Genomic DNA, 26528 nt, shown 5'->3' on the forward strand with positions numbered 1-26528 from the left:
ATATGGACTGAAATAGGCACCTAGAGCATAGAATGGTCAGATCAGCAGTTATTTACAGCAACATGGATTTAGATTGGGTGATGCAGATCACACTCTGTTCACAAAGAAGACAAATCATGGATATGTGTTTCTAGTGGTATATGTAGATGATCTTATCATCACTGGAGATGATGAAGACGGCATTGCTAAAATTAAATCATGTTTACAGGATGAATTCAGAGTCAAAGACCTTGGTGAAATAAAGTATTTTATTGGGATTGAGGCAGTCTCTATGCCTCAAGGTATATGGCTGCTACAGAAGCAGTATGCTCATACCATGTTACAGAAGTATAGTATAGTTGAGTGCAAGCCTATGGAGACACCTCTTGATCAGAATGCCAAGCTGCAGATTAATGTTGGGAATCACATAGAGAATGTGACCATGTATCGACAACTTGATATACTTGACTATTACCCATCTTGACTTATGTTATGCAGTGGGGCTGATTAGTCAGTTCATGTAGAAGCCTTGCAAACCACATTTAGATGCAGTCAGGAGGATTATGAGATATGTAAAGGGTACTACAGATTATGGGTTGTTTTATGCATATGGAAAATCCCTTGATAACACAGGGTTTACTAATGTTGATTGGGATGGTTGTGCCTATGACAGGAGGTCAACCAATGGTTATGCATTTAGATTGGACAACAGTATGATCAGTTGGCAGAGTAAGAAACAATGTGTTGTTGCATTGCCTAGTACAGAAGCTGAGTATAGAGGAGCTGCCTTAGTGGCTTGCGAAGTAGTTTGGTTGATGAAACTGCTAAAAGACTTGGGAATACAACTGGAAAGGAGAGTGAGATTGCATTGTGATAACCTCATCAGTGTTATGTTGGCTAGCAATCCTATCTACCATGCTAGGTCCAAACATATTGAGGTTCACTACCATTTCATCAAAGAAATGGTTCTTACAGGGAAGATTGACTTGATTCATGTGAAGACTAAAGACCAGGTAGCATATATATTTATCAAGTCTCTTGGTAAAGAAAATTTCATATATTTCACACAGCTACTTGGAGTTTATCAGATGTTTTGAGCTTGAGGGGGAGTGCTAGAATATCAAGCTCTTGTTACTCTTCAGTCAACCTATCTTTATGTGTGTGACTGTACACATGTATGACATTCAATAAGTTGGTGTAGTTAGTGACTTAACCACACTTAGTCTTGGTTAGTGATACTTATGTGTGTAAGTCTCTTTCAGTTAGTATGATGGAAGAATAATGAAGAAGAACAATGTTAACCCTCAAACAAACGAAGGTGGAAAATCCGGAAAAGCTAAAGCAGAAGACAAAGACAAAGGCCAAGGCAAAGAGAAATGGAAGACAAAGACACACAAGGAGAAGAGTCCTAAATAAGGGAGAAAGGCGCACAAGGAAAAACGCAAGTTAAAACTTTTGTAAAAGAGTGCAAGTGCACCATGGTTTAATTCAAGGAGCGCCGGCCGTGCAATTTGTAAATGTAGACGGGCCATGGAAAGGAAGCTAGGAAGATAGAAGGACAATGGGAAAAAGGGCCTAGGCTACGGCCGGGGCCATATAAAAAAAGGGAAAAGGGGATGACCGCCCAAAAGGGATTTAGGGTTTTGTATATAAAGTTGAAAAGTGAATGAAAAGCTCATTCTTGTGTGTGGCCAAAAGTAGCTCTCTTCTTCTTCTTCTTCTTCTTCTTGTTCTTGCTTACTTGAGCTTGTGCTTGAGAGAGGGAGTGTGAGAGTGTGAGAGAGTGAGTGTGTGAGGGTGAGGGACTGGGGAGGAGAAGCTCTCCATCTTCTCCTCTCTTCTTCTTTTCTCTTCTCTTCTCTTGTCTTGCTCGCGGCAATGGAGCTTGGAGCATGGAGCTTGGGGATGGAGCTTGCTTGAAGCTTGCACTTGGATCCTGGAGCTACCAGAGTGCGTGAGAGAGGAGGTAACTCAATCGGCATGGAGGTAAGCTCACTACACCCGTAGATATGGATGGCGCGTCGGCTATGTGAGAGGTAGCCATTAGTGCTCGGCTTGGAACGCTTGAAGCAATAAGCAGTCCGTGGGTCTTGGCGGTTGAGCAAAAGCTCCCACATTTTGGTTCCATTACCGAGACCAACCGATTCAATCTTGAGCACTTGCGCGCCTCATATTGAGCATCGAAGTAGGGTATTCATCCCCAAAACGAAGCTTGAGATAGGTAGGAAGTTGGGTGTTTGATCTTCAAAATAGGTAAGAATTTTGGGGGATTATTCTGGTTGTTTAATGATTGGAAAACATGGAGAAATTAGTTAAGTGTTTTGCTTTCGATTTATTTTTTGTTTAGAGTAGGGTAATAGTAGGAAATCACAACCAAGAGGTAGAGGGTTTGTTGTTGTAAAACAGGGAGAAAATCGGGGAAAACAAGGGGAAAATGGAGGAAACGCGCATTTGAATGTGTAGGAATTGCTAGGAGAGTGATCTATAGCATCTAGGGAATGACCAGCAGGTTTATAAGTTTTGGAAGGGCAAGGAAATCCTCATTGTAACCAGCTGAGAGAGAGAGAGAGAGAGCTTGGGCGACCGTTCCATCGATCAGGGCACGGAGTGATGTTGCATTCGGCGATCCCCAGGTACATAGATCTCTCCCCACCACTCCAACATCATTACTGGTGAATTTTGTGGTCTATAGTCATAGATATCTGGAGATTTTGGACGAATCCGTGCTCGAAAGTTTGTCAGGTCGGTGGAATCAGACACTCGACTCAGTGTCCGATTCCCAGAATCGGACGCTCCGGCCACGATCGGACCAACTTGTCTGACTCGGACGCTCTGACTCGGACCAACCGTCTGATTGGAGAAATTAGTACACGTCAGTAATCGGACCACCCTGTCTGTTCCGATTCCCCCCAAACCACCCAGGATCGGACACTCAGACCCTGTCCGATCGGACCACTTGTCCGATTTTCTAAAATCGGACACCTAACCCCCGTCCGATTCTGAGACTCGGACTACTCAACTCGGACCCACCTGGTCCGATTCTTAGAATCGGACCACTGGTAAATCCGACCACTAGAATCAGACCATTGATAAATTGGACGTCCGATTCCCAGAGTCTGGCACACAAAAAAAAAGAAGAAGGGGGGGAAACATCAAAACTTGACCCCCACGAGCAATTGGAAGCAGCACAACCCGCTCCAGGACGACATGGCGAACGCCTTGTAGGCAGTTCCCGACGTAGGAGTCAAGACCAAGGGACAGTGCTGGAGCACTCCCCACCGACCTACCCCCTAGTGAACGGTGAGAAGCAGCGCAGACCCTAGAACCCACTAGAATGGCAAAGACTTGAGCAACAAAGCCTATCAAGCAGAAACGAGCGAGAGTGAGTAAGATGCCGAGGAATTGCTTGTGGTACTCATATTGAATTTTCGCACTTGAAGCACACCTAAAAAAGCTGAAAGCCTGATTGGGCACAAGTGCACGAGAAATGACACACTCACCAGGTGATCATAACATTAGGTTTGTATTCAATAATCAAAGGAACTCACTTAGATAAATCACTCAAGGAACCCACCAATAGGAGAGGACCCAAGACATAGACAAACAAGTGAAGTGCAGGGTAGAACCAAGCAAGGAGCGCCAACGAAGAGGATCTATCATGACTATTCAACCTGATCGACAGCGCAGCGAGGCGCAAGAATTCGACCATGATGGAAGAAAGCTCAGACCATCGGTCTAACGAGGAGCTCGATTTGAGTGTATTCCCAGATACTATATAGCAGATGGTGAGAAGTTACGATGCGCACGCTCGGTACGAGCACCGCTATAGGATAGCAGACGCAATCATTGCAGACATAGAGGAGGAGAGAAGGTTAGCCCGCAAGGCATTGCAGGGCATATCTGATTATAATAGGGATCCACAGGCTAGGAGCCAAAGGCAAAGCATGGAGCTACATGAGGTGCAGCGAGTGCTGAACTTGGCTGGCCGGAATCGAACAGACCATGAGCGAGCGCTAGAAGGAGACCTGCGAGCTCCTCATGAAACGGCTACTCAATAACACCGCAATAGAGCAGAGTGCCACTGCACTAGCGACGTCTCTGCTTGTAGGATTAGGGGCAAACCAGGGCTCAAAGAGCCAGGCCAAAATACCGATTGTTGCCAAGCAACTCGACAAGTACCAAACGCATGATGATCCATACAGCTTTGTTGAGCAATTTGAGCAAGTTTGCAAAGCCAACAGCCTCAACGACCAGACTCAATGTTCGCAAGCATTCAGGCTTTGCTTAGGCGACAAGGGTAGGACGTGATACACAAGCTTGGATGCCATGGAACAAGCCAACTTCAATAATCTCAAGGATCTCTTCGTCAAGAGGTTCGCCAAGCCCGGATACTCCGATAACCTGCTAGTACGCTTGATGAATGTCAAGCAAAAAGAGAAGGAGGACATCCGCGACTACGTGACCCATGTGAGAAGTCTCTTTAAGAGAATCCCTCTAGGCGAGCGATTGACTGACAGAGCAATTTCAATTGTATTCATCAGCGGAATTAGAGACAAGGAGTTATATAAGGCATTGGCAGGAAATTCAAGCTTGCAGCGGGACGTGGTGGCTAGAGTTTTTGAGGAATCCATCAGAGTTGATGACCAACTGAAAGAGCGAAGCTCTAGGAGCTCAACTCTAGAAGAGGCCAACCCTCGAAGCTTAGAGAGAATGTCGGCTTCTAGTGAGCAGTCAAACCCATCATCCCAAGATAAGGGGAAGGCCAGCGAGACATACCAAGGCTTGGCTGAGGTCAAGATGGAATTAGCCAAGATACAAGACATGTTGAGACGACCAACGTGCCCGCACATCCAGTGCGTATACTATGGCGGAAACCACTTGCCGGTCGAGTGTCAAGACCCTAGGTCAAGACCTTGTGCTAACTGCAGTAGGTTCGGCCACGATGTCGCACATTGCAGACTACCACGAAGACTTCCATACTCGCAACCCTACGGCCAGCCTTATCTAGCTAACAAGCCGTAGCCATTCTTCGAAAGGGGAGCCCCATTGGCTCTACCCGTGCCTAACAATATGAAACCAGCTGTCCCTAGAATGGACATAAATCCTACAGGCATTCCTAGACCGCCTGGTCCTTATGTGACCCACCCACCGTACGATGCTCCAGTACACTACGTGGAGGAGCCGAATGACGAAGAGACCTACATATACCCTTACATCTCGCATGACGACGAGGGAAACGCGGTCCTCATGGATTACGACCCGTGCGGGTGATGGCGTTAGGACGAGGACGGGGTAGAGGCCTAGGAGGGCAACCACAGGATCCAGTCACTTGTTGGACTTGCGGACACCCCGGTCATGTCTCATCACGCTGCCCTGAAAGAGAGCAGCAAAACAGGGACAAGGCTGACCATGTTGCGCAGAGTGCGGAATCACCCATCTTTTCATAGACTACCCAAAGCAGAAGCCATCCTCTAGCTTAGCTAATTTGCCATCCATCCCATTGGGGTTGTTTGGTGTCGAAAACCCCGATGGGGAGGCCACACCTATTCCCTTGCAAGTTATGACCCGAGCCCAAATGAAGCAGGCCGGCATCTCTCTGCCAGGACCTAGCAATCTTGGCACCACCTCAATAGGAAAGAAAAGCCACAGGCGGAAAAAGAAGAGATCGGAAGCTAAGGTCTCATTAAAGACCGAGAGTGCTACGACCTTACCTGCTGGGAAGAAAGTCTCAGATGCGGAGGCAGAGACTTTAGCCCCTAAGAAAGCCGAAAAGGGAAGCACTAAGATAGGGGAATACCCACATCCAAAGCGACAATTAGAGGCCATAGAAAAGGTGAAGGAATGGGTGAGGGAGGGTCAACAACATCTCAAAGATGCTGAACCCATCATAGAGGAAAATATCGATGATCTCTCCATCATAAGCATGCCAATGTCACCGCCTCAACCTAAGTCGGCCGAAGCCACAATGCCACAAGCAGTGCCGCTGAGACCAAGCCTAGACGCAACAGAGCCGCAGATCAGCCCCCGTAGCCATTGGCTCGGACAGTCGAGGCTAAAGGAAGGACGGGTATCTAACAATCTCTTGACCATGCTAGTGACCACCCCTCTAACACTTAGCTTAGGAGATCTGCTTAAGTAGCACCCGTGTCAAGAATCGTGTGGTGGGGGGAGTTGCTCAAGACGCTACGCCAAACACACACAGAATGGACAAGGAGAAGCTCACTCAAGAGACAAGAAGAGTATCTAACGATCTCTTGACCATGCTAAAGGAAGGACGAGTATCTAATGATCTCTTGACCATGCTAGTGACCATCCCTCTAACACTTAGCTTAGAAGATCTGCTTAAGCAACACCCGTGTCAAGAATCGCGTGGTGGGGGGAGTTGCTCAAGATGCTACGCCGAACACACACAGAATGCACAAGGAGAAACTCACTCAAGAGACAAGAAGAGAGATGGAGGCCAAAACGTTTTCTTACTAGTTTCTTCTTCTTCTTCCACACTCTTTACAATGTACACAAAGAATAGATAAGATACAACATAAAAGGAAAGTGGCCTACTAAGTCAAACAATGCATAACCGACTACACTAGTCGACAAGCGCTATAACTATGCCAGCTGTAAATAGGTGTAGCAACCTGAATATAATAAGTAATGAGTCAGTGGCCATGTGAGAGTCATAATGACCACTGACGTGCTAAGTGTAGACGTGTGGACCCATCTAACCAGGCGGTCCATCATCCATGTCCACATGTGTTGAGCTTGCCATCTCAACAACCCCGCCCTATGGCAAGACCTTAAGTAGTGGGTTGAGGGATCACAAGAGCAGGTCACGACAGACCCTCAAGACCAGGATGCAGAAACACAATTGCCAAGTCTGACGCTGCACTCCGTGCCTAAATCTTTGCATGTCAATGCCTTTTGGGAAGGCTCTGAGATGCACGCAGTCCTGCCAGTAGTCCTAGCCCTAGGTGACACAACAAGGAAGGGAATCGTAGACACGGGAGCTGGGGTTAGTGTGCTTAGCCATGCAGTGCTGCAGACATGGGGAAACCCGCATGTCAAAGCTGCTAGGTTTAACATCACGCTAGCAAATGGTATGAGAGTGAAGCCATTCGGGGTCTTGAAGAATTGGCTAGTGAAGATTGCAGGTGTCCAGTTCTATGTCGACTTTATAGTCATGAAGGGAGTGGACTACGATGTCCTATTAGGCCGACCCTGGATGCGCAATGCTAGAGTCATCGAAGATTGGGGTAATGGTTTGATCTTCCTTGGCAATAGAACTGATGCTGTAAGAATAGAGATGGACACTTGGAAGACCTTACCAGTCGACCTAGACACCATCTCTGCTATGCTCAAAGGGAATACTCAGGTCAGGGAGCCCTATGGGTCCTTGACTAAGTATATCCCATACCCAGAGGATGAGCGGGATTTGATGCACGTTCTCGCTACAATTGACTTGCCATTCTCAGACCATGAGGCATTTGAGCAGTCCATCAAAACAATCGGTCAGAAAAATGAAGCACTTTCTACACCAGTCTACATGATGGCAGCAAGCCTCCATGGAAGGCCTAAGCCTCTTACATTCCAAGTGCCATCCAACAAAAGGGAACTCCAGGGGGTACTCGAATACCTAACGGACTAGCTAGTGGGCAACCCGGCTGCCAACTTCAAACCGCTCCAGGATCTCCTAGAGGATTCTAAGTGGCAATGAACCAGGGTGCACGAGCTGAACCTCATGTATAACTGGGCCCTGGTTCCAGACCAACAACACGGGGCATACCAAGCCCTAAGAGATGATGGGTAGTGGAATGACAAAGAATCCTGTGATGAATACGAAGACTGCCAATTCTTCAGTGATGAGAGCGAGGCTGAAGTGGATACCATTGAGTACGACACTGAAGGACGAGAAATTGAGCAGATACGAGCAGACGCCAAGCTGTAGAAAAGGCAAGCCCTTAGACTGGAGCAAGGAGTCATGCAAATGAAATGTGATCGTGCGTGGTTGGAATGTATAGGGGCAATAGACCTTGAGCAAGCAGGCCTAGCCCAATCAGGAACGACATCAATACTTAGAACCGAATTGCCATCCAAATTGTGGCCACCAAGGGAGACCACCTCTTCTAGCAAAGATGGAGGGTTTGACTCTGAATTGGAAGTTACTTCGGATAGCGACCGAGAGATCCCTAGGCCGCCCATGACCAGATGCACCAAGGGGGACTTACCTGTCCACCTGAGACATAGATGATCAAGGCAGGATAGGGCAAAGCACCCCAGGGATGCACAATCAGAAGAACAGCGAAAGCCGTAGGACCTCCCTAAACACTTCACTAAATTTAAAAAAGGGGATAGGGTAGTGGTTCTGCTAGGTGCCAAGCGTCAAGGGCAAATGAGCGAACCAATCGAAAGACCAGCCAAGGTCAAGGAGGTCAACCTAGCCCTGGAAGGGGAGATACCCCAACCAGTGTTCATTTCCGATGACGTGACTGGTGAAGAAGAGTTGCGTCTTGTCGCTCTCTTTCCGGAGTACATAGACGTATTTTCCTGGTCCTTAGAAGAGCTACGGGGGGTAGATCCGAGTGTTGTGACTCACAACATACCCATGACGTTGGATGCAACGCCGGTCAAGCAGTGACCGTACCCCATGAATCCAAAACACGCTCATTCTGTCAAAGAGAAAATTGACAAGCTGATGAGAGCTGGATTCATTTACGAAATTGAGCACACAGCCATAGTCATTGTGATGAAGAAGAACGGAAAAATTCGAGTGTGCATCAATTACAAGAAGGTGAACGCTGCTACAAAGAGAGACAACTATCCCTTGTCGTACACCGAGCACATGCTTGAGAGAGTGGCAGGCAAGGAAGCCTACAGTTTTCTGGATGGCTTCTCAGGGTACAACTAGGTGCAAGTGCATTTTGCAAACAGGCACAAGACCGCCTTTGCCACTGAATGGGGCGTCTTTGCATACATAGTCATGCCCTTCGGGTTGACCAATGCCCCTGCCACCTTCCAATGCCTCATGTGCACCATCTTCAAAGACATGCTTTGCAAGGAGTTAGAGGTCTTTGTCGACGATCTGTGTGTCCATTCGACCTAGATCGAGCACCTGGACAAACTCCGCGCAATCTTTGAACGGTGTCGCTTATATCGTCTCTCCCTGAACCCCTTGAAATGTCAGTTTGGGGTGAAGCACGGATACATCTTAGGACACGTGGTATTGAAAAATGGCATTGCCCCACTGACTTCTCGAAGGTCAGGGTTATCGTTGACCTTCCACCCCCAATTAATTACAAGGGAGTTCAATGCTTCTTAGATCACATAGGATACTATCGACGGTTTGTGCTGAACTACGTACTGATCGCCAGGCCATTGTACAAGCTGCTGATTGTCTTCAAGTGGACCGAGGCATGCCAACAGGTATACAAAGAATTGAAAAAGGCTCTGACGACATCACTGATTCTACGAGCCCCAGACTGGACCATTACCTTCCACGTACACATCGATGCTTCTAAGTTTGCCGTGGGGGCAGTGTTGTGCCAACCTGGTGAGCATAACCTAGATTACCTAGTAAGCTTTGCTAATAGGCAACTCACTGAGACGGAGATGAATTATTTGACAATAGAAAGAGAGGGATTAGCCATGGTGTTCACCGTGAAGAAGTTCTGGCATTACCTATTGGCCACCTCTTTCATATTCTTCGTGGACCATCAAGCCCTGCTCTACTTAGTGAACAAACCTTGTGCTACAGGATGCATAGCTCGATGGCTCCTCCTGCTCCTAGAGTTTGATTTCTCCGTAGTGGTACGAAAGGGAAAGTAACATTACATGGCTAATCACATGTCCTATATACCCACAGGAGAAGCCGCTGGACAAGGCATCATTGACGAGTTACCTGACGGCCACTTATTCCACCTGTTCAGCGCGAGAGATCTATTTAAGGCTAATCTGATGCCATACTGGGCAGATGACATAGTCCAAGTGCTCAAGCACGGACTACCTGAGCGACCAATAGAAAAGGCACAACTTAGGTGCTTGATCCTGAAGATCCAGCCCTACTAGCTAATTGCAGGCCAACTCTATAGGCTGGGGCAAGATGGATTGCTGCATAAGTGCATATGTGAGCATGAGATGCACGATGTGCTCTCAGAGGCGCACAACATCATTGCAGGAGGACACTTTAGGGGAGACACGACAGCACGGAAGGTGCTGCAGTCCCAACTATGGTGGCTCACACTTTTTCGCGACGCTAAGCAATTCGTCAAACATTGTGACGAGTGCCAACAGACAAAAGTCGCGATTCGTAAGGATCAAATGGAGTTAACCTCGGTTATTTCTCACCAACCCTTCGAAAAATGGGAAATTGACTTCATAGGACCCATTAGCCCGGCGGCGCAGTACTCACAAGCCAAGTACATCGTGGTGGCCATGGATTACCTCACGAAATGGGCATAGGCGAGAGCCACAAGAAAAAATGATGCTAGGACGACTGCCAAGTTCTTATGGGAGCAAGTGATCTCGCGCTTCGGTTGCCCCATCAAACTAGTTAGCGACCAAGGCACGCACTTTATCAACGAAGTGATAGCACATCTCCTATCCACCTTTCTTATCATCCATCACAAATCCTCACCATACTACCCTCAGGCTAATGGCCAGGTGGAATCAACTAACAAAATTCTCATCAATGTCCTGACTAAAGTAGTCTCAGCCTCACAAAGCAACTGGGACAACAAGTTGATGGCAGTCTTGTGGACCTACTGCACAGCTTATAAAACGGCCATCGGCCAAACCCCCTTTAGGCTAACCTATGGGACTGAAGCAATTCTACCATTAGAATTCTTCGTCCCTAGCCTGAGAATAGCACTCCAAGAACGATAGGAAGGGAAGGAAGCATGGACGCAATGTTTGGTCGAGCTGGAACAACTATCAAAAACTCGTCTTATGGCCACCCACGCACTTATCTATGAGAAAGCCCGACGCAAGAGCTGGTTTGACAAGCATGTCAAGCAGCGCAAGTTTGAGTAGGGTGACTTACTGCTCCTCTACTCAGTTAAAGTACATAAGAAAAAGATGAAATTCAAAGGTCTTGGACCCTTCAAGGTTCGGGCAATCAGCCGAACCGGTAATGTCGAGCTTGAGATCCTGGATGGTGAAGGAATAGGCTTCTCCAATGGTAGCCGTGTCAAGAAGTACTACCCTCACACTCATCCTTTGCATGAGCTACCAATGTTAGAATCGCCGGTCAAAATACGAGTAGCCACAATCACTAAAATCCACGAGAATGAGGAGGAAGCTGTAGAACCCACCTACCTTCGTGTCACGATCACTGCCAAGCAAACATGCTCTTTCAATGCCTTGATTGATGAGGGAGCAAATTTCAATGTCTTAACGCACAAGCATTGGATCCAACTTGGAAAATCACTACTTCAACCCAAACTGCCAAATTAAGGGCTCAATCTTACGCACTTCTCGGCAAGTGCAGAGTCGCCATTTCTATTGAGTCTGAGATTGTTTCAATGTTGTTTTACGTGTTGCCGAGTGCTATGGATGCATGCATGGAGTCACTGCTCCGGTGAACCTTCAAAAACAGACTCACTGCAATGTTTTTTATGAGTCGCAGTGCATCCACCTAGCAATCGGCAATGTGCGTATTGTCACAGCCTTCAGCAAGGGCTGCATAACACCATCACCGTCCGCAGGGCCACCGATAGAAACATCCGTAGGCAAGACTAAGGGGGGAGTAGTGTGCATCTGCCGCTCCCTGATTCCCATAAACTGCAGACCGTAGCAACCAAAGTAAGGACCCCACAGCCTCGCTTCCAATGGGTGCCTAAACAGCCTCAAGAATCGCCTAGGACTAGACGCGCCTGTCCGCATAAGACCTACAACTCTAAATCTAGGAAACTAAAACACAATCACTGGAAGCACTGCGTGATTAAGAAAATATGGGTCCCTAAAACCCTCCTACGTGCGCAAGGCTACTATAAGGGAAATGCCTCATTGTGGATCCCTAAGGCCCCTATGGCCAAAGGCACTAGTCCTACGCCACCCTCAAGCCTGATCAGCCCACTTTCCCCAACACCTCAAGACCATAGGCCGCAGTGCTCTCCCTAACCCACCTCCCTTGCAAACAGCCTGTTTTCAGGATCAAGTGGACTCCCAACTGCAACTCTGTACTGTCAGGACCTCTAGTTCTAGCAAACCTCAACCACCCGTTGGCCTTATGCCCTCCTATGAACGGAAGTCATTTCTGGCGCTGGCCCCGCTGATGACCTTGCAGAGGACATAGGAGATGATATGGTGGACTGCATCAAACGGCTTGATGCCACCTTTGTGTTGATGGCCCTCATCTATGACCACTTGGACTTGGGTCTATTAGCGGAACCCTTTGCAACAAAAGTGTGCAATATGCCTTGCTCTTGGGAGACTTTTGAATACGCCTTTGCACAAGCTTCTCGCTCTGCACTGAGTTGCTCGCTAGCGAGGTCTCCAAAGAGCAAGCCATTAAGCAACACCTCATCACATCATATGATCCACGGACAACGTCTGCTATCACTGACCAAGAGATTGCAAGGTTATCCCACCTTGCTGATACTGGATCGCTCTTCTTAAGGCAGTGGTACACTCTTAGGTTGAAATGGGAGGTTGACCGATGTCGCATAATGACCAACGCTGAACAATGCCGAGCCATCAAAACGGTAGAGTATGATCCCACCTACGTCACGCCTACCTCGTATAGAGTGTTAACCACTCTTCGAGGTCGACCCATGGACGAGCATATCATGGGGCATCCCTATCTTGACCGCCTCTTAACAGAGGAAGAACTCCACATCGCAAGTCGAGTCGACTCTGGTGACTTTCTCACAGATGTCCTCATGTACATCACACACGTAGGGATTCGACCCTTTCATCTGGACCGTGCCGCTCAACTGGAATATAACCCCAACTTCTACGCTTGGCTCCTACACAAATAGAGCGACGACCTTTCTGCTGAAAGCCTTGGCCTCGCAACCTCCAATCCTAGGACGGATTCTTCTTTTCCAAAGGGGGAAAGGGGGGTAGTAAGGTGGAATGTAAAAAAAAAACAAAATAGAATCTAAAAAGTAAACCAAGTGTGAAACGTCTGTTAAATTTGAAATGCAAGGATAAGATGCTGCCTTGCTACCATGAGGAGTCACACTGTTGCTGCCATGTCATGCGCTGCTGCTGCCAGGCTGCGCCATCATCGCCATCATCATAAACATCATCCTCTTCCTCTCCTTCATCGTCATTCTCATCGACATCTCCACGTTGTCATCTGTCTCTCTCAGAAACTTAGAAGCTTCTTTATGGAAGCTTCCATTAAAGGCTTCCATAAGCCTTGTTTACACGTGCCTTCCCCGAGTTCTAAAACTGGTCTTGTAAGCCCCAGTTTCTGCGCAGGGAAAGAAATATTAGCCTAATAGGCAGTTTTGGAGATCGGGAAAAAGGGCAAGGAAAATTCGCGGAGTCCAAGTCCACTACGTCATCGATGGCTCCAAAGCAAAAGTTGCGAAGCGCACACACGGGAGCTTCCACCTCAAGTACATGAGTGGAAAACACTCCAAATCTTAATGCCCAAGTTCCGATAAATTTCTTGCATAAAAAGGATGCATTTAAGCATGTCTTTAATTCACGTAGGCAAGTTCAAACACGTTGGGAAATTTATTTGCCTGTTAGATCTACAAAAATTAGTTGCATGCCGAGTAATTGAAATTTCTTGCATTTCCATGGTCATGGGTAATTGCAAATTCTAAACGCATGATGCATAAATTAAAGACGGAGTTGTGCAAAGGCATCTTGTTGCATCGCGAAAAAAGGATAGGGCATAAACACATAATGCACTTACGTTGTTGTCGTGTTGGGGGTTGAAGGTCTACCACCGAGGTTTAGAGCAGAAGAAGAGTGTGGGATTCAAGGATTGGAGAAGGAGGAAAAATTGGGGTTTGACAAGATTTGGATTTTAGAAATGACTTAGTTGAAGAATAAGATATCAAGCTTTTTCTGTTTATTTGGCAGACATAAATGGAATGAAAGACTTTGTCTTGATCACATCAAATGCATATGGGAATAATAAATCTTTACATTAGGAATAATCTCATATTTAAACCAAATGCATATTCCAATGCAAGCTCAAATGATTTTTATTTCATGTACATGGATGGATAACAACTCCAAGAGACAAGTATTTTGATGGTAGACTCAAGTACATTCAAGACATAGATCAAAAGCTCATGAAATGCATTGATAAAGCATAAATTTAACTTCAGCCCTATTTTAAAATAGTAATTTCCAGCCCATAATCAAGATCCAAAAGTGTACATAATCTCAAGTATATACTCCTCTAATCATTCACAAGTAAAGCCCTGATGTTAAGAGGTCAATTTCCTCTATTACAACCACATAGATCACTTGTTTACTCATCAAAATGGACAAGAATAGTGGGCTTCCCTGTTTATGACTAGTTTTTTTAGTCCATAACAGCCCATACGCCTTCAAAATCCTCCCCTTTGCTTGCCCCAAAGTCACTCAAGTACTTGGGTACAAGTCGGCAGGCTTCATTGGACCATGAATAAGGTAAAAGAATGTGAGTAGACATACATAAGAGCAGGCTGAATACTTTTTCTCAGGTTTCCCCCTTTTATGGACTGTCATAGCATTCATTTTCGTCATACCAAATGGACGGGTAAGAAGAGCTCTCACCTTCCTTGTTTGTAACTCCTTCTTCAGCTCCAGTTTGTATTGAGTTTGCATGCTTTGGGGCATGCACCATAGCCCACAGCTCCTTCTCTAGTTGCCATAGGTATGCAGGCCGGCTTTTTGCGCCGAAAAATGTGGGCTGCATCCTGCTCAGCTCCCACTTATCATTTTGACCACTTAGGTCACTTATAGGTCATTTTAGTCCATTATTTCAGGTCCCCCATGAACCTAGTGGACTTTTGGCACTTTTCTTGATTTCTAACCAAATTTTCCACTTGAACCAATGTGACTTAGCCTGCAAACTGTCAATTACTTCTAGCTGATCAAGTTGTGGGTTCCCATAGACTTACTTTTTTATCAATATACATGGTACAACTGAAAATTGTATAACAAACACAAAAGAACTTATGTAACTAAGTGATATCCAAGTTGGTTGTTGGGTAACAATGACCGAGTTATGTATGAAAATTCCTCATATAAATCCTAGTAAAGTTCTTCTATGTTCATAAGAATTCCATGATTTATATTATGAACAATAAACTTTCTGACATTCACCCCCTCCTAACTTGCACATCCTCCGACATGTGCCATTTCACAAGATTATAGGTTAAGGAGGGTCTTCTTCTGACTTATCTTCATTTTCATCCTCTAAGTCTTCTTCATCTTGCTTGTCTTCAAGTAGATGGCTCATATTCAAGTCATTAAGCTCATAAGTAGAAGACTCTCTTCATTTGAAGAGCTTGATACATTTACGGGCTATTGGTACCTTGGCCATGGTCCCATCCATTTAAGCCAAAGTATAAGTAGCATTATCATGTACTACTTTCACCACATATGGTCCAAACCATTGCTTGGATAACTTTCTATGAGCACTATATTGATTGTCTAGGCTGCTATCATAGACAAGTACCCAATTATTTTCTTGAATAGCTCTTGGACGGAGTCGATGATGCTTGTCAAACCTCTTCTTATTCTTCAATCTTGCTGTCTTCAGTCTTTCAGTGGCTGTCTTGACATCTTCTGGCCTTCTTTCAAGCTGCCTTATGCGCAAATTCAGCAACTCTTCCCTATTTATGCCTTCATCCCAAGGCAAGATACTCCACGTGTCGATAGACTCCTCAATAGGCATACTAGGTGGCTGCCCATATATCAGTTCAGCCAGCATATAACTTGTTACTGCATTGTGGGTAGTTCTATTAGTCCATAATGCGAATGGTAGCATTTTAGGCTATTCTCTCATCTTTCCTCTGCAAGATTTTGCCAATGCTTTGAGAATTAGTTGATGACCTCTTTCACTTTTACCATTGCCTTTAGGATTGTAGGCTGATGTAAGAGATAGCTTGATTCCCAATTGAGCAAAGAAATGGCGAGCCTCATCGGCATCCAATTCTCCTCTATCAGCAATTACTTTGGCAACACAACCATACCTGCAAAATACTTCTTCAAGTAAAAATCTACAAATGGCTTGAGTAGACTTTGTTGTCAAGGCTTTTCCTTCCACTTGATTTGTGAGATCTTCTCTAGCAAGTACTAGATATCTTATGTTCCAAATTCCTGTAGGCATGGTTACTAAATCAATAACCCATCTAAGACATTTGACAAACATGACAAGACTCAACAAAATGATCAATGTCTTTATACATGTTTTTCCACCAAAATTTCTCTTTTATTTTGGCAAAAGTGCCCCATATGCCTCTATGACCAGCCAATAGGCTTTCATGGAGTTCTTGCATGACCACTCTTTGAGTCTTCTTATCTCCTAAGACACGAACAGGCACCCTTCCTTTCTTTTTCGCATGCCTCCAAAGGTAGCCATCTTTGAGAAAAAAGCCATAAGCTTTTCTCTTGATTCTCTTGAACTCTTCATTAATCCAATCCTCCTTCTTTGTCATAGTGCTCAGAAATTGGCCAATTTTTAGCCAATCACCTGCATAATATTCTTCTTTAAAGTGTGAACAAACCATAACAAAACATTGAGCATGATGTGTATCGGCTGCCCACTATCCTTTTATGGTTTTTTCTTCTTTCTTTGCTGATATAAAATTTGTTTCAGCAGCTGAACCTATTGTGCTTGCTGCAATTAATGTTGTACCTACATTTTTTACAGCTGAACCATCATTAGGCATAGCTATACTTGCTGTTTTCAGATTTGAACCTGCAACTACAGCATCATTTTTAGCAAATATAGACTCTGATTCTTCCTCATCCATCATCTCTTCTTCATCCTTATATCTGGCATGCGAAAGCATGTCAGCACAACTGGATTATCTCTTCCTACAATATGTTTCAAGTTAGGATTTAAGGATTTAATATAGATTATCCATCTTAACATAGCTATGTTGAGAGTGGAGTAGTTGGCAATCATGCCCAAGAGTGCAAGACAATCTATTTCAACTATTACATGTGCGCCCATGAAGTACTCTCGGTCACATTTCAATGCAGTTACCACTCCCCAAAGTTCTCTTTTAATTTGAGCATACCTTCTTTGTCGTTCATTAAGAACCTTCACTCTAAAGAGAATTTCATATATGTTGCCTTCAAGGTCGTCTTGACTGACTGCCCATCCTATTCCAATGGGACTTGTGTCCACTGTGAGTATGATAGCTGTCCATTAGAGTAATTAGCCCTCTTTAAGGTGGGGGCTGAAATCAGAAATTTCTTCAATTTCCGAATAGCTTGAGTATGCTCTTTTTCCAATATAAACCTTTGGCCTTTTCTTAACAGTTCATAAAGATTTTCAGCAACATGAGTGAAATGTGGGATCCAAATAAGGTAGAAGACACATGCTCCAAGAAATCTTCTCACCTTCGAAACATTTGTGGATATTTCCCGCATTTTGCTGATAGCATCAGTCTTAGTTGGAGAAGGCTTTCGGCCATATTGACCACACATATGCCCTACCACAAGAACTTCTTCAACTCCAAACAGATTTAGCTCCTGAAAGAGTAAGATGGACTTCTTCCAATTTAGACAATATTTGAGCACAATCATTAATATGATCGGAAACAAACTTGCGACATCCAAGTTCATTGAGTTCTTCATTCTTCTCATGAACTTCACATCCTTTGATCGATACATCATCAAGGAAATTAAGAGTAAGTTGGGGAATATAATCTCTCAATACTTTATGCATGGCATTCATCATGTGAGCTACTGAATTTGTAGCTCCTTGAGGTAGAGTACACATGCGGACTAAACCAAGAGGCGTCTTCATTGTGGTAATGTCTCGGCTCTCCAAAGCAAGCTGAAATTGGTCATAGCCCGAATATAAATCTCCCATGGAATAAATTGCTCTACCTGCAAAAGCCTCAGCAAATTCATCAACAATGGGCCCCGAACCAACATTTCTAATAGTGACTTTATTGACAGGCTGTAAATCTTGAATGAATCGTAAAGATCCATTCTTCTTAGGCACGGTAAACCATCAATTGAAATATGGAGCTGAAGATGGCTCCAATATTCGCATTTTCATATTTTTATTTAAAAGCTCCAGTAACTTAGGCAAATGAGCCCTTGGTACCAGAATTGGTTTAAAATTCCAAGGAACATGTGGGACCGTGAAAATCACCATTGGTGCCACAACACTTGGATCCACACAGCCAATTTCATGTGGCTAAAATGAATAAGCTTTTCCATGTTTCTTTAACATCTGCATGAAGCTTTGCTTTTCAGATGGAAAGAGAAAAGAGTCTTCAACAATTTTAAGCTATTGTATACTTTCAGCTATAAATTGGTGACCAATATCTTTGGGATCACGAAGGCTTGGATGTTTGGATGCCCTTTCTGCCAGTCCTTCACTTTCGGGAGGTAGAGGAGTAGCCACCGGCTTGACCTTCTTGTCAACTCTCTTATACTTTGTTTCTACTCTTACCTCAACCTTGTTTGGCTGTCCAAAAGCTTCTTGATCTACAAATTCTTGAATTATGTCATACATATCCAATGTGCATACCTGTATGGACTGATTTTCAACTTGATTTTCTGCAAGAACAGCTGCATATATTTCAGCAAATGTATCATTATAAATCAGCCCATGAAATAGCCCTGAAATTTCTTCATCTTTAGCCAAAACATCAATTTGCATCAGCTCTCGTTCCACATGACATAAATGCTTTATTTCAGCCCTATTCATGGCTGAAAACTGTTTATAACAACCCACATTGTTGGCCATAAAAACCTGTAAGTCAGCTTTTGGCATTGCCCCCTTTACATGTGGAGGAAATTCTTATGACATTAAGCAGTGCCATACCCTCCACTTATAGCAGTGCTACCCAAAAACCCTTAAATTCTCGGGCATTATGAGGTACATGATGATCTCTCAATCGATCTCTATTCCGGTGATGATTTACACATACAGTAAAAAATTGGATAGCTTTGTTATTATCTTTACTTCTTATCCGATGAACCATCATCAAGGGCCTTTGTCTCCAAACGAGACTCAGAAATAAAAGGTTGTCCAAGAATGATAGGATAGTTGCAGGAATCTTGAACAAAGAAATAAATTCATCTTTTACATTACCAATAGTAACTTGTACATAAGGGCATGCTGCATAGAGATTGCCAGAGGAGCTATTGGCTACTTTCATGCGCCAACCTAGGTCCATATCTATGGGCCATCTGCCATTCTCATAGAGACTTCTTGACATGACATTGATTTCCGAGCCATGGTCTATAAGGGCAATGCATGGAGTCTCTTTTTCTCCAATCTTAGCAACGGTTTCGGTGGTCGCCCTTGCCCAATGGGTATGGGAGTAGTGACTACTAGGAATAAAGTGAGCATCACTTTCTTCTTGCATGTTGTGAAGATGAGCTTATTTCTTATGCATGGGCTGTACTTTGGATTTAGAAGACCCCACCATAACATTTTCTGCAATAGCTTCTTCAATTTCTGCTTCATAGATGTCTTCATCTTTGGCTTCTATGGCTGCAATCAATTCTTTGATTGCCTTCAATCGAATCCCTTGAGTTTTCAGCTTCTCTTCATCCTGCAAATACACATGAAGTGCTTGCAAAAAAGCATGCACGGATTCTTCAGTTTCCTCACCAACATATTGTCTTTTTCGTTTAATTACATCAATTATTACATCATGAAATCCTCATTTTGCAATTCCGAGAATTTCACCTAATGTAAATTCAATTCTACTTCCAATAATCCTTTCTTCTAGGATCCGCTTAAGATCCGTCGCAGTCTTTATGTCAGACTGCAACTTGTAGCTGGGATGTTTGCCTTTTCTTTTTCCTTCTGTCTTCTTTGCTTGAGGGGCATCTCCCATATCAAGCTCTAGCAGTGGTGGATTTTCAGCAGCCTTCTGCTGATCCGGTTTGCTTCTTGTCACACGTTTAGTTGGCCCCAAAGAGGAGGGACCGGCAACATCTTCATCTCTTCTTCTCTTTTCTTCTACCGTAGCTTCATGATTATTAATTTCAGCCAATCGAGTGAAAGCTGAAAATGAATCAACTAGCTCGGTCCATCTGGTTCTTCCTCGGATGCATTGACTAGAGGTAGTTAAATCATCTTTGGTTGCCTTGCCTTGCTCCATGCGATCTAAGGCTTGCATTCACACTTTAGATTTTGCATCAGTTTTACATGCTTTAACAATTTCATTAGTTGGATCGATTTGCAGCCCATAGGTTGCTGCATCAACAGTTGCATAGGTTGTTCTTATTGCCAAATCCTCCAGTCTTTTCTTCATGCCACCGTTACCGAATTTTGGCTCAAGAGGAAGCCTGGTTTCGGTTGCATGAATTTTATCATCCTTCCAAAAGACTAATTTTTGTGCTTCAGCTTCACGGAATGCATCACACTCCCTCTTATCATGCTGTAGGCTATCACACCAGATACAACGTCTTTTGAAGCCTTCTCGTACGGGTCTTTGGACAGTTGTCTGTTCTCTTTCTTCCACTTTCACATCAAGCCTTTCCACCTTAGAATTAATCTCTGTTAGATTAAGATGGAGATCCCGCATACTCTTAATTAGCTCATCCATGACGTCCTTCTTTGGAGATGGAACAACAGGATTTCTTGGTTGCTCGGCCATAGAGACAGGAGGTCGAGATACATGAACAGGCTCCTTCATGGATTCAATTGGTGTAGAGGTAGATCCCCATCTTAGGCGCATCCTCTCTCTTCGAGCAATCATATTAACTGCTTTAGTGACATCACTCCAAGCAGTCTTCAATCCCATCTTAGAGTCAGGATCTTCAAGCCGATCAATTAGCTTCTCTTGAAGGAAAGGATCTGCAGCCTTTAGAAATAGTTCAATCTTTTGGCTTTCCATACCCTAATGATCGTTAGGATCTAGTTGAGCAAATTTTCTTTCAAATTTGTGGTGTAGAGCAGTGGCGGTTAGTCCCTTATTGGGCCTTTCAACCCATTCAATGAAGACTTTCTTCGTCATGAGGCCAGAATCTTCAAGAAAAAATTCTTCTCGAAGAGCCTTCTTGAATGCGGACCATCCCACGTCTTTTTGGAAAAGACCATGAGGGGGAGTGTTGAGATGACAAGCTCAACACATGCAGACATTGATGATGGACCACCTGGTTAGATGGGTCCACACGTCTACACTTAGCATGTCGGTGGTCATTATGACTCTCACATGGCCAATGACTCATTACTTATTATATTTAGGTTGTTACACCTATTTACAGCTGGCATAGTTATAACACCAGTCGACTAGTGTAGTCGGTTATGCATTGTTTGACTTAGTAGGCCACTTTCCTTTTATGTTGAATCTTATCTATACTTTGGGTACATTGTAAAGTGTGTGGAAGAAGAAGAAGAAATTAGCAAGAAAACGTTTTGGCCTCCATCTCTCTTCTTGTCTCTTGAGTGAGCTTCTCCTTGTGCATTCTATGTATGTTCGGCGCATCATCTTGAGCAACTCCCCCCACCACGCGATTCTTGACATGGTATTAGAGCCGCACCACTGAGAGAGGCTGATTTCAAAGGCTAAAGAAAAGGAGAAGAAGCAAGGTTTGAGCAAGCAAGCCACGGGTAAGAAGCTCTCCCATCCTTCCACTCTTTCTCTTGAATAGTGCCTGTGGAGGCACCGGAAGCAAGGCAGAGCAAAAATCTCAGATTGTAGTGAGATTTGGTGTGTGCGAAGAGCATTGTATATTCTACAGATGAGCCCTTTAGAGCATTCCCGCAGTTATCTTGGGCATTTGAGGCCGTTTCAGGGCTCATTTTAGAGCCATAAGGTTGCGGACAACAGTTTCAGGGTACACTGTGACTTCGACTGTATTGACTGAAAGTGGATGTGCAGGTTACAGATTTCAGATCTGTAAGTTCAAAGGTGTTTACCAGTGAGTAAATACAAGGTTTATCTGCAAACTAGTTGCAAATTGCATGTATTGTTGAGCAGACAGTGAAAAAGGCTGTCTGGTGTATTGTTGTGCACTACAGGTCGAGGGTTGCAGAGATTTGCTTGCTGTTTGGTATTAGTTTTGTGATAATGGTAGAGAACAGTGGAAGCCCCATCATTGAGAAGCTCGACAAGAACAACTACCCTTCATGGAAGTTTTATGTCACGAACTTCCTTATTGGAAAAGGCCTCTACGAGTTTGTTTTAGGTGAAGAAAAGGAGCCGGAGGTGAGTGATCCTCCAATGGCAGAAGAGACAAAGGCACGGAAGGAATGGAATGCAAAAGACAAGAAGGTCATGTATTGGCTATCAGCAGTAATTGACAATAATATGCTGGGACATATAAAAAATGCAGAGAATTCATATGCAGCTTGGACCATACTTGAAAGTATGTTTTCTGTAAATACAAAGGCACAAAAGATTCAACACAAGCAAGAGTTGAATACATTAAAGAAAGGGAAGATGTCTATCAATGAGTATGCATTGAAGGTAAGAAGCATTGCAGATGCACTGGCAGCGATTGATGCAATGCCCGATGATGATTATTTGGTGTCGTCAACCTTGGGTGGACTTAACAATGAAAATGCTTGGAAGTCTTTTGTAACTTCTGTATATGTTAGAAAGCCATTCCCAGATTTCGATGAGTTGGTCTCTCTGATGATCACTGAAGAAATCAACATGAAAAGTGAGACATCTGAAAGAAGTGGTGAACAAGTCCAAGCTTTCTACTCTAGTTCAGGAAGGGGACATGGCAGGTTCTCTTCAAGAGGCCGTGGTACATGACGTGGTAGTGATAATCAGCAAAACAGATTGAATCAACAATTTGGCGATATGCAGGTTTCAGGAGGTCATGGTAACTTTAGAGGCAGGGGGAGCTTTAGAGGAAGAGGTGGATGGCAGAACAGAGGTTCTAATAACTCTGGTATTGTGTGCCACTACTGTGGCAAAACAGGTCATATTGCAGTCCAATGTGATGCTAAGAAAGATTATATCCGCAATGGTAAGTTGCAGCAAGAAAACTATGCATCATCTTCACGATAGAATGAAGACAAAAATGAACGTTTGTTCATTATGCAGCATATGTTGAATGCTGTTACAGGAAAGGGAACACATGAAGATGTTTGGTATGTTGATTCAGGTGCATCCAATCATATGACTAGCCATGCAGAATGGTTTGGAGAGATGCAGGATTTGCAGAATGCAGGTTATGTGCAGATAGGTGATGATTCATGCCACCCAATTTTACACATTGGAAAAGTTCCCTTGTCCTTGCATGATGGTAAGACAAAGAGTCTTTCAGATGTATTACATGTGCCATCTATTACAAAGAACTTGGTCTCACTCGGTCAAATGGTATAGAGCAAGGGTTGCAAGTCAGATTTAATGCAAAGGGCTGCTTTGTAGAAGACTTCAATGACAAGTGCAGGTTGGTAGCAAAGGGAAGTAGAGTTGGACGTATGTTTACTCTGGATGTTGGAATTCCTACTATGAATGCTGCTATGTATGCCAAAGGAAAAGGGGTTGTTGCAGACATTGAGATTTGGCACAAATGCATTGGATATGCAAATGTACAGAGGCTGAAATTAATGCAGTCCAAAGGGTTGGTTACAGGTTTGCCTACATTTAGAGTTGCAGAATTTCAGAAGGTATGTGAAGCATGTTAGTTTGGTAAGCAGGAAAGACAACCCTTTTCACATGACAGATATGTAAGCATAAATATCCTTGATGTTGTGCATACAAACATTTGGGGGCCTACACAAAATGTATCTCTTGGAGGTAGTTCATACTTTGTCACATTCATTGATGATTGTTCTAGAAAGCTATGGGTATATTTTATGAAGGAAAAGAGTGAAGCTTTTGAGCACTTTAGAACTTTCAAGGCTGCAGTTGAAAGAGAAACATGCTTGAAAGTAAAGTGCTTGAGGTCAGATGGAGGGGGAGAGTACCTCTCAAATGAGTTCAGTGATTTTCTGAGGTCTCATGGATAAAGAGACAGTTCACATGTAGGTATACCCCATAGCAAAATGGGGGTTGCAGAAATGAAAAATAGGCATATTGCAGAAGTTGCATGTGCCTTGAGCTGAAAAGAATATGCCTAAGCATTTTTGGTCTGAGGCTGTTCATACTGCTGTTTATATTATGAACAGAACTCCCACAGCTGTAGTTCATGGTATGACCCCCGAAGAATGTTTTACAGGTAAGAAGCATGATGTTTCACACTTGAAAGTGTTTGGCTACATTGTGTATGTTCATGTGCCAGATGAGTTGCGGAAGAAACTGGATCCAAAGGTTGAAAAGTGTGACTTTATTGGATACTCTTTAGAGCAGAAAGGGTATCGTTGTTAGAACCCTGTCACATGTAAGTTCAGAGTGAGCAGGGATGTCATCTTTGATCAAATGAGCAGTTGGTATGCACCTAGTGGTGATGGATTGGATGATGATGATGATCATGACACTCATGTGCAGGCTGAGAAGCAAGAATCACGAACTCTTAGTGGACCAGAGACGTCATCTGGTAGTCCTTGGTCTGGGAGACTAAGGAGTACCTCTACATCTTTCGGTGCATCTAGTAGCACTACAGGTAAAGATAAAGGAAATAATAAAGTGTCAGAAGGCATTGATGCAGTTCTTGATGGAGACTCCAGTGGCTCAGAGAGCTTGGATGATGAGCTTGGCATTCCTTCAGTGAGGACTCCAGGTGTGCAGAGAGCACGCGTTAATGTAAAGACTCCATTGAGTGATCCAGTGGTACGCACGTCTAGCAGGGTGAGATACCCTGTTAAAAGATTTGGTTTTGAAGGTTATGCAGCTCACCATTATGCTTATATGGTGAAACTAGTTGAGGATGTTGAGCCCACATGTTTTTGAGGAGGCTGTTGGTCATGCTCATTGGGATGCAGCAATGGATGAGGAGATGGCTGCATTAGAGGCCAATAAGACTTGGGATCTACTATCATTGCCGAAGGAAATAAAGATATTGGATGTAAGTGGGTTTATAATATAGCACAATGCAGATGGTTCTATTAGTAGATACAAAGCTAGGCTAGTTGCAAAAGGCTATGCCCAAACATATGGCATAGATTATGATGAAACCTTTAGTCCAGTTGCTAGGATGGCAACTGTCAGATGTGTGATTGCTTTGGCAGCAGCCAAAGGTTGGAGGTTGCAGTAAATGGATGTGAAGAATGCCTTCTTGCATGGTGATTTGCAGGAAGAAGTGTATATAGATCAACCAGCAGGTTATGAAGATCTAGAGCATCCCACGTATGTGTGCAGGTTGAAGAAGGCATTCTATGGACTGAAGCAAGCACCTAGAGCATGGTCTGACAAGATTAGAGAGTATCTTGTCAATATTGGCTTTTATGTTTCTGATGCTGATCACTCACTTTATGTGAGAAAGGGAGATGCAGGTTTGGTCATCATAGTCATCTATGTGGATGACTTGATTATTACAGGTGATAGTGATAGTGGGATTGCTGAAGTCAAGGGCTGTTAGAAGATGAAGTTTGAGATGAAGGATTTAGGTGAGCTAAGGTACTTCCTTGGCATTGAGGTGGTCAGATGTGATGATGGTATATGGCTGTCCCAAAGACAGTATGGCTTGGATATGTTGTCCAAGTATGGTATGACTGCATGCAAACCACTTTCAGTCCCGTTGGAGCAGAATGTAAAGCTAAGTGCTGATGTTGGGGATGAGATAGAAGACCCTACTATGTTCAGGAGGATAGTGGGGAGTTTGATCTACATGACCATTACAAGGCCAGACTTGAGCTACGCTGTTGGTCTTGTGAGTGAGTTTATGCAAATACCTAGAAAGCCACATTTGGATGCAGTCAGACGCATATTGAGATATGTGAAGTCCACATTACATTATGGACTTTTCTATGAGGCACGTACAGATGTATATGTATTTGGATACATACATGCAGATTAGGCTGGTAGTATGTCTGATAGAAGATCTACCAGTGGATACATGTTCTCTCTTGGTAGTGCAGCAGTTGCATGGAGTAGCAAAAAGCAATCTACAGTTGCTTTGTCAAGTACAGAGGCTGAGTATAGAGGTGCTGCTGTTGCAGCATGTGAGGTAGTATGGCTGCAAAAGCTATTGGCTGATTTGGATGTGTAGGTGAAAGGTCCAGTTGTCATTTATTGTGACAACATGAGCAGTATGCAGTTGGCTAGGAACCCTGTGTTCCATGCCAGGACAAAACATATTGAGGTACACTACCACTTTGTGAGAGAGAAGGTACTAGCATGTGAGATTGACTTGGTGTATGTTAGCACATAGGATCAGATAGCTGACATCTTCACGAAGGCATTGGGTACAGAGAAGCTTCAAAAGTTTTGAAGCTTACTTGGAGTTGCAGAGATGCAGTTGAGCTTGAGGGGGAGTGTTGAGATGACAAGCTCAACACATGCAGACATTGATGATGGACCGCCTGGTTAGATGGGTCCACACGTCTACACTTAGCA

Source organism: Lygodium microphyllum, chromosome 24 (genome assembly GCF_053477565.2).
Source record: "Lygodium microphyllum isolate KBCC chromosome 24, Lygodium_microphyllum_v1.1.10, whole genome shotgun sequence".
Classification (NCBI taxonomy): domain Eukaryota; kingdom Viridiplantae; phylum Streptophyta; class Polypodiopsida; order Schizaeales; family Lygodiaceae; genus Lygodium; species Lygodium microphyllum.